The following is a 10,925-nucleotide window of genomic DNA, read 5'->3' as shown; positions in this document are numbered from 1 at the left end:
TACTGGAGTTCTCTTTGTTTACCAAGAACTGTGAGTCCAGCTTTCGGTTATTTGGTGGTCATCTCCAGTCTTTGCATGTGGAGGTGATCTAACAATTGAAGTTTTTTTCCCCTAGTTGCATGTCACTACAGTTCTAGCTGGCATATACATCTCCCTACGTTTGTTATTTTGTGGAACTTCCCTCGAACTAGAAAGAGAAAATACTTGGCATACACATAAGGCTTGGCATACACATAAGGCTTTTCCTTCCCTAGTTGCTTCCAAGAAGTATGCAGTTATGTGTGGGGCTCCCCAACACCCCCACCCCCCCCGCCCCGCCAAATACCCTGTGAACTTCCTACATATCACCTGTGATGTCTTCATGGTATCACAGTATGAAGCTCAGCTTTTGAGCTGGTCAGATTCACAAGCTCTGTGAGACTGGACCTTATCAACTCTTGCTTAAGAGCCTCCAAAGCACCATGTGTACTTCTTTACATTCACCACACGAGGGACGATGTGTTCTCGTGTCCTAGGTATATAGTAGCAATTCTAAATGTGTTGGATTACCAACATTTTGGAGGCGATGCTCTTTTGATACCAAGGAGCTTAAACATTGCCTTCCCCAGGACCACAGAGACTGAATCTGCTGACTCAGTCTGGTTTGACACCGTTTGGATGGAGGTAATTTCATGTGTACAGTGCAGACTGAATAGAACCAACCTTTTCAGCTCCCTTCAAAAGCAGTGATTGAACAAAGAAGGTTATTTTGAAGAGGCAACGATAACCCTGTCCTTTGCTGATACACAGCAGGAATAGCAAATACAGTTTCTTTCTTTCTTTTTTTTTTCTGCATTTGTATTTGTCTAGATGTTAAGGTGTTAAAGATCCCACATTCTGTGCTATGTGGCAATAAAAACTCCATTCCATTATCTCAGTTTATAGTGCTTCAGGGCACTCAGCTGTGAGAGATACAGCCTGCCTTAGAGATATGGGACACCTTTTTTCTTTAAAGATAGATACGATCGTGTCCTGAACTACTCTACACCTGATGTCTTTATGTTGTGGAGCTTACAACACTACCCATTTGTCCTCAGATGTGGATTTTAATTTTAGTTTCTAGTGAATCAATTTGGTGTTGCTCTGGTTTTCTAGTTGGCATCCTAAAACTGAGTGACAAAAAAAAATAGACCTGAAATAAATGTGAGCTGTGACGAAATAAACGTGAACCATGATGAAATAAATGTCAGCCTGACTGAAATAAATGGGAACCTTGCTGAAATAAATATGAACCTTTCCACAGAAAGGGATCTCAGGTGGAATGGGGGCAGAAAGAGAAGGCAGGAGGGAACCGTGTTTCAATAAATATTTTCACTGTGGCATCTTCTGTCTCCCTGCAGGTTATACTGGCTGTCACCCTTGCAGATTAAGCCATTGTAACCTGCTGCATTTCAGACACTGAGCTGGACTGTGAGAGAAAGGATTTGCCCAAGGAGGCAGGTGCCTGGTTCATCTTTACCTTTTATTATTCTAGTAGCCCCTTCTTGGAGCAGTTGCTGCTTGATGACACTTCGAAATAAAGTGTTTCTATTACTGTGGGCTGTAAACTGGTGCTGAGAGATGGTAAAAGCAACCATGTATCTCTTGCTTCGGGACTAGATGGGGTCTGTCCCTGTCAGAAACTTCTGGGGATGAAACCAGTAGGATTTCACAGCACAGGGAGCACTGGTTTATGGCTCTGTGTAGAGGCTCACAAGGGAACACTGTTCAATAGGCTTCAAAGTGATTCAGCCACAGCATAACTGTGGCTGTGGCCACATGTAATATAGCCTGTAGCTCTTTACAGAGGATTAGCCTTAGTTCAGGGACAGCATTCATTACTGGGTTTCATGTAAAGCAGAATATGCTAATGAAATGGAAATGTCTACAGCAAACATTGCATAATATTGTAAACTTCAAAACTGAGCATTGTGTTGTAATATCTCTGCTGGCAGTCAAACTTTCATGTTCTGTTTTTTACTTGGAGAAAAACTAAAGTTTGTAATATCAGTGCAAGATTTGTATAGTAAATTAAGATCCAGTTTGCAGTTTTACAAGCAAAGTTAGAAAGATAAGCGTTTGAAGGAAACTTTTCACACATTTGGGTGCTTTAATAATGTCATAGCTCTCCGATACAGACAAAATCCAACACATCTTAAAATGTCTTAATTTGGGTTTCCTGCAACAGGGGTAGGCTCGGTTCTACCCCGTGTCCTGTCCCTGTCTGCCCTTCCGTGGCTTTCAGCACCATGTTTGGGCTTACAGGACTTTCAGCATCGGTCTGACGTGTTTCTGAGCCGTCTCATCTGTTTAAGGAACTTTCTGTCTGTACATCAACCTCAGCTGGCAGTCCAGCAGGGCTGGATTTGTCTCTCCTGTTTCAGTTGTACGGCATGAATGCTTGAATTTGAATGTTGGATATATTAAAAAAAGCCCCCAAGCGCCAAGGGGACTCATAATTCAAACTATCTGACTTCAGATGTTGGGAAGGATTTAATTTACAGAAGGCCATGAACATATCTCAGAAAATTGCTGTAGTGGGAGCATTGGGAAATCACTGGCTACTTCTGAAAGCCTCAGTTGTGTTGTTGCATGTAAAGGAACCCTTTTTTTGCTGTATTTATGTGCTGTATGTAGTTTATTAAACTTGGAATAGTCTTTATTTTTAATGCTGTGTGTTTGTAAGCTTCACAGGAAATTTGTTGCCATGATATGAAGCTGACTCAGTGCCTGGACTTGAAACCTTTGCCCGTGGAAGCATTTAGACCTACTGTGGGTCTAAATTACAGGTATAAATGGGTATAAAATACAGCAATGGACTTTATATACCCCAATGGGTCATTTTACTTTTGTGTACTTACAAGTGATGGCTTGAAGAGCCTCATCCCAGTCTGCTGGGGAACAGAAGTCCAAAGAAAGTCTTTGGGAAGAAGATCCTTCTGGGTCTGTTTCCAAAACGTGCACTTTCATTACTTAGTAGTTTTTTTCTCTCCGCACAGCTCTGTATCTTAGGTTTTGTTGTTCTGGGATTTATTATGGTAGTGGATAGGGTTGGGTTTTTTATTTTGCCATTTGGAAGGGTTTTTTCTCTGCAGACATGGAGGGTGGCGATACATATTCATGAAAGAGAAGTCTTTCCAGCCCCTGCTCGCATTGACAAAGACTTAGCTGTTTCAAACAGCAAGCTGACTGGAATTGTGTGGGGCCTGCCTGGACCAGATTAGAGCAAACAGCGAGCTTATTCCTCCAGTCATCAGGCCTCCCCTTCCTAACAATTTCCCCAATTGTCATTTTGACAAGGCTGTCATTAGGTGATGGCTTCTTTTGGCCATTTTCAGATAAAGATAATTTCGTTAACTTCCATTTTATTTGACAACAAGTAGTTTGGGAGAGAAAGGAAGTGCTTCAGTCGTTTGTGGATTAAGGGTTTGTCACTTCAAAGGCATCTTTGATCTAAAAATATGTGCTGTACCAAATTCATTATGTCTTTTTTTTTTTTTAAAGAACTTTTAAATTTATTGATCTGCCCCTTTTTTGCATCCCCTAGCAGTACATGAGATAGCAATGGTGAGGGGAAAGTCACGACCAGGGCACCCAGTGCTGGCTCCAGCACAGATCTGCTGTTAGCCAGAGGTCCTGCCTGCGGGATGGGGTGGGATGGGCATAGAGCTCAGTACAAACTGGAAGGCAGAGAATGTTTCATAAGGAATGGCTTATGGGCGCTTTGCTGCAGCTCAGCTTCATGTCTGTGCTGTGCTGAGAAATCCCAAACCTCATTCTAACAAACCAACCTGGAAAAACTCTTTTCCTGCTCTGTTTGCAGCTGATTTTTTCCCAGGGTGCTCCGCTCAGCTTGGGAGCAGGCAAGTGCTGAGGCCGTTGAACAGGTTGCTCACCCGACCTCTTCCACCTCAGGAGACACGCTCAGAGCTGGGCCTGATCATCCTTAGGGATCCCTTCCACCTCGAGACATGCTGTGACTCCCAAGAGCAGGTCTGGGCGGGCAGTTTCTCTTTGGGCCCATGGCTGGCAGCGCTGCGGGAGGGCGGGGCACGGGGGAGGTTTGGGGACGGGTGGCAGCCAGGCCTCTGCAGCGCCTGTCCTGGCTGGGGCAGCACCCGGCCTCGCTCTGACCCCCCTCTGCTCTGTAGGGCTGACCAAACTCTCTTTGCTCCGGCAGCGTAAATCCGTGGCTGCAGCCCATTAGGCCAGCCTTGGCAGAATTAGCTGGGGCTGGGAGTTGTTCTGTGTTAATATTAATACCGTTCTACCTAATTACTTCAGCTTTCTCTGTCATGTTACAGACGTATGACACCCAGCCAGCAAACCAGCTCCTTGCTGCTGGAGGCTGTTCTTGATCCCATTTCTAAACAGAAGCACTTCTGCTTCAGCTCTGGCTGGGGTAGCTGTGCAGAGGCTGGCTTTTTTTTTTTTCCCCCCTTTTGCCTGCTAATTGGCTGAGACCACCAGAATTCGGAGGACACAGATGTCACTGATAGTTTGCCTAGGGAGCACATTCATGCCCATCTGTTGCAGTCTAGAAGGCTGTTCATATATCCACAAGGCCTTCATTTAATTCTTGTCAGAAAGTAATGTAAATCCAGTTTACCTCAGAGGTCACAGCCAAGATTTATGCCAATGAGCCCCCTGCAATTTACACACACTGTAGTTGTATAGGATGAAAAGAAAGCCTTTCATGTTGATGCATATTAACAAGAAAGCTTGCCTTAGGAGAAGCTTTTTGATTGAGGTTCTTCCTTATTTTAATGCAGCCAATGCCAGTTGGTATATCCAGATTTACCAAAAAGAAAACATCTAATCTTTAAGCCAGAGAAGTAAACTAAATAAATAAATAAAGCAAGCCTCTAGCAAATTGATGGTTGGCTTTTCTTTTTTTAAACTGTCTTTTCTCTTTCATGTGATAAGCCTCTGCATACTGAAAAGAAAGGTAAATGCTGTAGGAAAACACAAGCATGTGTGCGTTGAGATAGGCAGGAAACTGAATTTGCTGTCTGCAGAAGATGATATCAACTCAATCACTGAAACCTTTGCTAAACTTATTGTAAGCATGTTTTCCTATTTTGTTGGTTTGGTTTGGTTTGGTTTTTTTTTTCGCCTCAACCTTCCCAATCTGAAAAAAAAAAAAGTTGCTCCTGTGATTTTTGATAAGATGTAAAGGGAAGGATTCCAGAAGACTTGTGTGCAAATCTGCAGCAGGGAGAGCAGCTGAGGGTCCCACGTGCTCCCTGTTACCTGCTGAAGGAAAAATACCAGCCTTGATGTTCAATTGCTCTTCTAGGAACAACCTTTTGCATTTTTTTTCAGTCTCCCTAGAGAAAACAGAGAGACAAAATATTATAATATGGAGTGAAGATGAGACCATAACTTGCTCAGCTGCAGGAGGAGGAGCAGCTATTCTGTCTCTGTGTCATGATTTCAATCCTGTCCTCACTGAGCAAGAGACTATACAAGATTAAAAAGCTCTTTCAAAAATCAGTGTAGCTTCCTTGACCTTTGTGAAGCTACATGTAGATAGGCCGTGGTACACCACGAGCTGCTGTGTGTAGCCTTCCTGTTGAGCAGTTAATTACTTGATTAGAACAAGGAAACTGGGTTTTAGAGAGTTGAAGGTGAGGATTCCTGTCCCAGCACACAGAAGGAAACACTGTCGCACCATGTGGTGGTGGCATGGCTAAAGTGTACTGGAAGCCTTGCTGAATTAGTCCAGAAGGAAAAGCTGAAAGTGCAGGCGGTGCAGATACTCAAACTGAAAAACAGTTGTTAAAAAATAAACACTTTTAGGTATTTTGCTTATTAAAATTGCTTGTAGCAGGCAGAGAAAAGTAGCACACAAAATTGGATCAGGGAGTGCCAACAAGATTACAAGGGGGTTTTGGAGTTGGGCATCTCTGTTCCTTTAGGTCCAGTGTAGTTTGAAAGTGTTCCTTTGGTTTATACTGACTACACGTGGCAGATTCCTCCTTCCTTTTCCTTAGTTTGTCCAGTCGGTGGATTTTACCTCGGCAAATGCTTTCAAATGTTCTAGGCATGAAAATCAGTATCGTTTGTGTGGCATCATAATGACCAGAGTGGTTTGGGAATAGGAGGGAGGAGAGCAAGGCATCAAAATGAAAACAGGGCTCAGATTCTAAGTTCCAGCATAGCACTTAAAATAATTAAAATGTTTATTTGAAAGTCAAAACAGCCTCAGTCATAAATAACTATCCATTCTTCGATTGATTGTGCCGAGTCCCAACTGAGAGCTCTGGGAATAAGGTTTATTTGCTCCCTGTTGGGATTAATCCATAAATGTAGCCTCCACATGGAACTCATCAGGTCTTTGCTTCCTCTTCATTAGTCTCCCTGGAACTGGAGGGTAGCCTGTATAAGATGAAAATTAGGATAATATATTTTCAGAGAGAAAAGGCCTGGCAATCTCTAATTTGTATTTCAGGATCATAATGCTGTGGAAAATTTCCCAAATGATGTTGTCTGAGAAACCACTGCTTGTTATGCTTGCCGTATTTGAAGTTTGAATGAAGCAATTACATCTTTTTCTTAAAGCCTCCAAAGCTAATTGCAGTCTTAAACTAGCTAGGTTGACTCCCAGGCTCCTTCTATCCACACTACAACTTAAAATTCCTTTCACTTGACAGATCTTTTGGTCTTCTAGCCCAAGGGCTCTGAAATGTCACAGTATGGCCCACTTATTAAAGAGATCATTTCACTGTAGTCCACCCAGTTCCTCCCTCCCTCTTGTTTTGAACCCCTGCACTGATTAGAGGGCAACCACTGAAATACACTTTCTCATCCCTTGAGACCTCTGTATATTTTTTTTGTCATATTTGATGGAAGAAGTTATTTTAATCCAGGCTTCAACTAGAAATGGCACATATTTCTTTTTGTCACTTCTGTTCTAGAGTCTCTAACAACTACATCAACCATTTAAAACTGCTCTGTGCCCAAAGCTGGAGTAAAAGAGCTTTCTTGTCAACAAAAAATGCTCAAGTCCCCATCTGATGCAAAATTTGGTGTATTATGTATTTTGAAAGTGGTAGCTACAGCATTTGTTAGTACCTCCTTAGAGAGCTTTTTTGTCTGGAGAGAGTTTTGCAGCATTCCAAGCCGTGATTTTTATCACTTCAAAGCTATAGTCTCCTCAAAATGCTGCTTGTTGGGATTTAACAGTACTTTAAGAATGGGAGTGAATAACTATTGAGAGAGTTCTAAAGGCCTCTAAAAGTTTTTGCTGGTTCTGCTGTTTGACTTTAGTCTCAGGTCCCGCATTTGCCCCAGGTCCGTGAGCTGGACGCTCGGTTATTTTCACGTCCCAGCTGTCCTCCAGTGCTACAGCTGTCACAAAGCACAACTTGCAGAGTGGCATCTGTGTAAGGGCTGCTGCTGTCGTTTAAAGCTCTTTGGTGCATTTGAAGCTGATTTTATGACACGAGTCATTGCCCCTAGTGATGGGTCTCAAAAGGCTTCTTCCTTCAGAGTACTAATGTACAGTTTATTGCACTTTTCTACGTGGTTCCAGCACTTTGTGGGCGCTGCTGTTGTAAATCATTATTTATTATTCTAAGTGCCCTTGCTGTTTATGCAGAAAAATGTACTTGAAGAAAAATTTCTTGCTTTCTGACATGCATCTATCATTGGTACAGATCTGGCAGCTTCCCGGTGAGTTAAATCTCCACAGTCCTTGAAAGCCAAGTGCTGTACTTCCACACTGATTTAAGCTTCCCCGCTAAGCCCCATCAGTTCTTTGTGAGGCTGGCAGCCTGTGTGGCTCACAAAGCCATGGGGCTCTCCTGCTTACAGTGGAGACCCAGCCTTCCCACAAGCTGGGTTTAAAAGACTATAATCTTGGGCTCTGGACTGCAGCATAGGTAAGTTGAGCACGTCTGTAAGCTCCCTCAGATGCTCTGTGCCACGTTGGTTTTTGTAAAGACAAGTATACCAGCACTTGTTTGCTTCAGTGCATGTTCATAGCAAATTGTGTTTATGGACAGCTGTTTACCGAGGGTGTGAGGTGGCAGCTGAACACAGGCTTTCTCCAGCATGCTTCTGGATGGCTCTTGAAGCAGTCTCCTCCGCTCAGTGGAACTATGTTCTCTTCGGATCCAGGATAGGCACATATGTGCTCAGTGGTTACTAGAGGGTGCTCCCTAGAAAGTGAGATTTTTTGAGAAATCAATTACACAAAGGCATGGAGTCAGGGCCAGATGGCAGTGATGCTTCATCCCAACCTGGGAGGTACTCCTGGGATGGCTGCACACTCCTTCTCACAGGGCTGGGTAATCAGATAAATCAATTAGCAGATGTCGGCTCAGTTAACAGAGCAAGCAACGTGAGCATAGGTGTGTTACTGTGATGAGAGCAGAGGGGGCTGCTCTTCTGTTCCCCATGGGTAACCAGTAACTGGGCCAGCTTTTCTAGACCTGGCAGGGCAGGAGCAGAGAACTCTGCTTTTCCCAAGACTCTGCTTTCTGGCTGTTGTCACCAGGTTCAGATGTCTGTCCTTGCCAACCTGGAGGTGCTTAGGGAGAGGGGAACTTTGAGAACTAGGATGTGGCCGAGGATCTTGTGCTTTGTGGGCAAATCCCATCAGTGTGGTGGCCTTTCTGTAGAATGATCTTGGTCACTGACAAGTAGTTCAGCTGCGTCTCCTGGGTGGACTTTGGCCCATGCTGTAGCTGTGTCTCCAGCCCTGTCTCTGGCCCCATCTCATTTTGCTCCTGTTGGAAGCCCCTCAACAAGCCCTGTGCCTGGTCCATCCCTTTGCCATGTGGGGGCCAATCCCAGCACTCCGTTGCCAGTACCCAGCTATGCTCACCTGGCTCAAACCCTGCAGGACCATGCCCTGCGTGGGGTGGCCCTGCTTTGTCTTACTTGGAGCCTAAAAACATGGAGAACCCTTTCTGGGTTTTCCTTCTGCTTTGTTTCTTAGCATCTTGTACCAAGATGGGGAGAGAAGTGCTAGGAGAGGCCTTTGGCTATAAATTCTGCATTTGTGGCTTTCTTTTAAGTTTGCCATGCTTAGGAGTTGTATTCTTGGACTGTGATGATAGCTGTTTTCTGGAAACCCCTCTAAATTCTCTCCCAGGAAGGTGTTTATTATACAAAAGTGATCAGGGAGAAGGAAGGTGGAAATACGATCTTGGGCAGAGCTATGAAAGGGGGGGGAAACAGCCAAAATCCCCACCTTGGTGTTTTGTTGGAGGCATGGGAAGTGAACCACTTTGCAAACTTTAACCTGCTCTTGTGTAAGAACTCTGACCCATATTGTGTAATTTATGGGATTATTTTTCCTGTCGGGTTAATTTTTTAACAGCTTTCTGAGCACAGAGTTGGTTGGCAGCGAAACCTGTGCTCAGAGAACTTTTTCACTACATGGGCATTTGCTTCGTTCATATGGTAGACCTCTTGCAGATCTTGACTTCAGAGCACCCAAGGTTCCCAGCTGTCCACTGAGAGGCCCACCAAAGGGGTCCCATCTCAGGTGGGTCCCATCTCTGTTCCTCTCTCGTGTGTGTGATGGAGAAGCGATGCTCAGCGTATGGACATCACCAGCAGACCTAAGAACTGAAGGAACTGAAGCTGGCTTAGCTTCTTTTGCTTGTCCTCTCTGCTCTCTGGTTGCTCTCACGTGCCTGTGCTCCTGCCCTCAGTCTCCCTTTTATGGCTACTTTTTAAATGTCTTCGTTTCTGACATTTGTCTGCAGAGTCAGTCACAGCCTGGCTGACCAACTCCTGCCTCCAGGCTCTTTGCTGATGAATCCCATCCTTTGCCCTGCTCCACCTGCCCTCCCACTGCAGGCTCGCTGATCCTCTCTGCTTTCGCATGAGCGCATCTCTTTTGCCCTCCGCGTTTCAATCTGGCAGCTTGTTCTTGCTTGGTGCTGTTGGGAACACAGGCTGTCTGGCACCAGCTCTGGGACCCAGCGATCCCAGAGCTGCAACAGAAAGGGAAAAAACGGTCTGGAAATGTAGCTGCTAAAGTGTAAGTTGTTTCTAGTCAGCAAACTGAGCCTGTATATGTTCCTTTGCACTCCCCTTCCTTCGTAGCCTTACTGTTTCTCCAATTTTAGAAATGTTTTCATAGAGACTGTTCTGAATACATTGTTTCAAACTGTGAGAGTATTTTTTTAAGTGAGGCTATCACCAAATTGGTGGGAAGAAAATCCAGAGTTATTTCTTTCATGCTTCCTTGTTGAAAGCTGCTTGATTGTTTTAGCAGATGCCAAGCCAGATACCTGGGATGGAAGCTGTGGGGTTTTTGCTGCATTGCCATTGACTGTGTCCGAAAGACCTCAAGGACTGGCGGTGGAAGTTAGGGCAGGGCAGATGTCTGGGTGAATGTACAGAGAGCCAGCCTTGGATAGAAGCAGCCTAAGCAGGTGCTGGCAGACCTCTGCTACCAAAGACTTTCCCCAAAATTACTGTAGTAACTGGAAAGGATTTGGTGTTGGTACGTCAACACCGTTGACATTGTAGAGCAACTCCACGTCATGTGTCAGTTGCTCTGCAGCATGTCCAGACCCTGTGCCTGGCTGCTACCAGCTGACCCGGACAGGGCTCTGAGCAGCCTGCTCTAGCTGCAGATGTCCCTGCTCCCTGCAGGGGGTCACACCACATGACTTTTAAAGGTCCCTTCCAAACCAAACCATTCAGTGATCTCCTCAGCCTGAAACCAGGACAGGCGGTCTCCTTCAAAGACCATTTATTGCTCCACTACCTCAACCAAGCCTTGTTAGGACACCGTGCTGTGTGGCAGGAGTGGGGCTAGCATGAGAAGAGGCGAGGGAGCCACTTGCTCTCGTGCCCCAGAGTGACCCCCACACTCTGGTCAACACGGGCAGCATCCTCCCTGAGCTCAGTGCGCGTGCGGCTCTGCCGTTCAGTCCCAG

Source organism: Merops nubicus, unplaced genomic scaffold, assembly GCF_000691845.1.
Source record: "Merops nubicus isolate BGI_N331 unplaced genomic scaffold, ASM69184v1 scaffold40986, whole genome shotgun sequence".
NCBI classification, from domain to species: Eukaryota; Metazoa; Chordata; class Aves; order Coraciiformes; family Meropidae; genus Merops; species Merops nubicus.
This window is presented reverse-complemented; position numbering follows the sequence as displayed.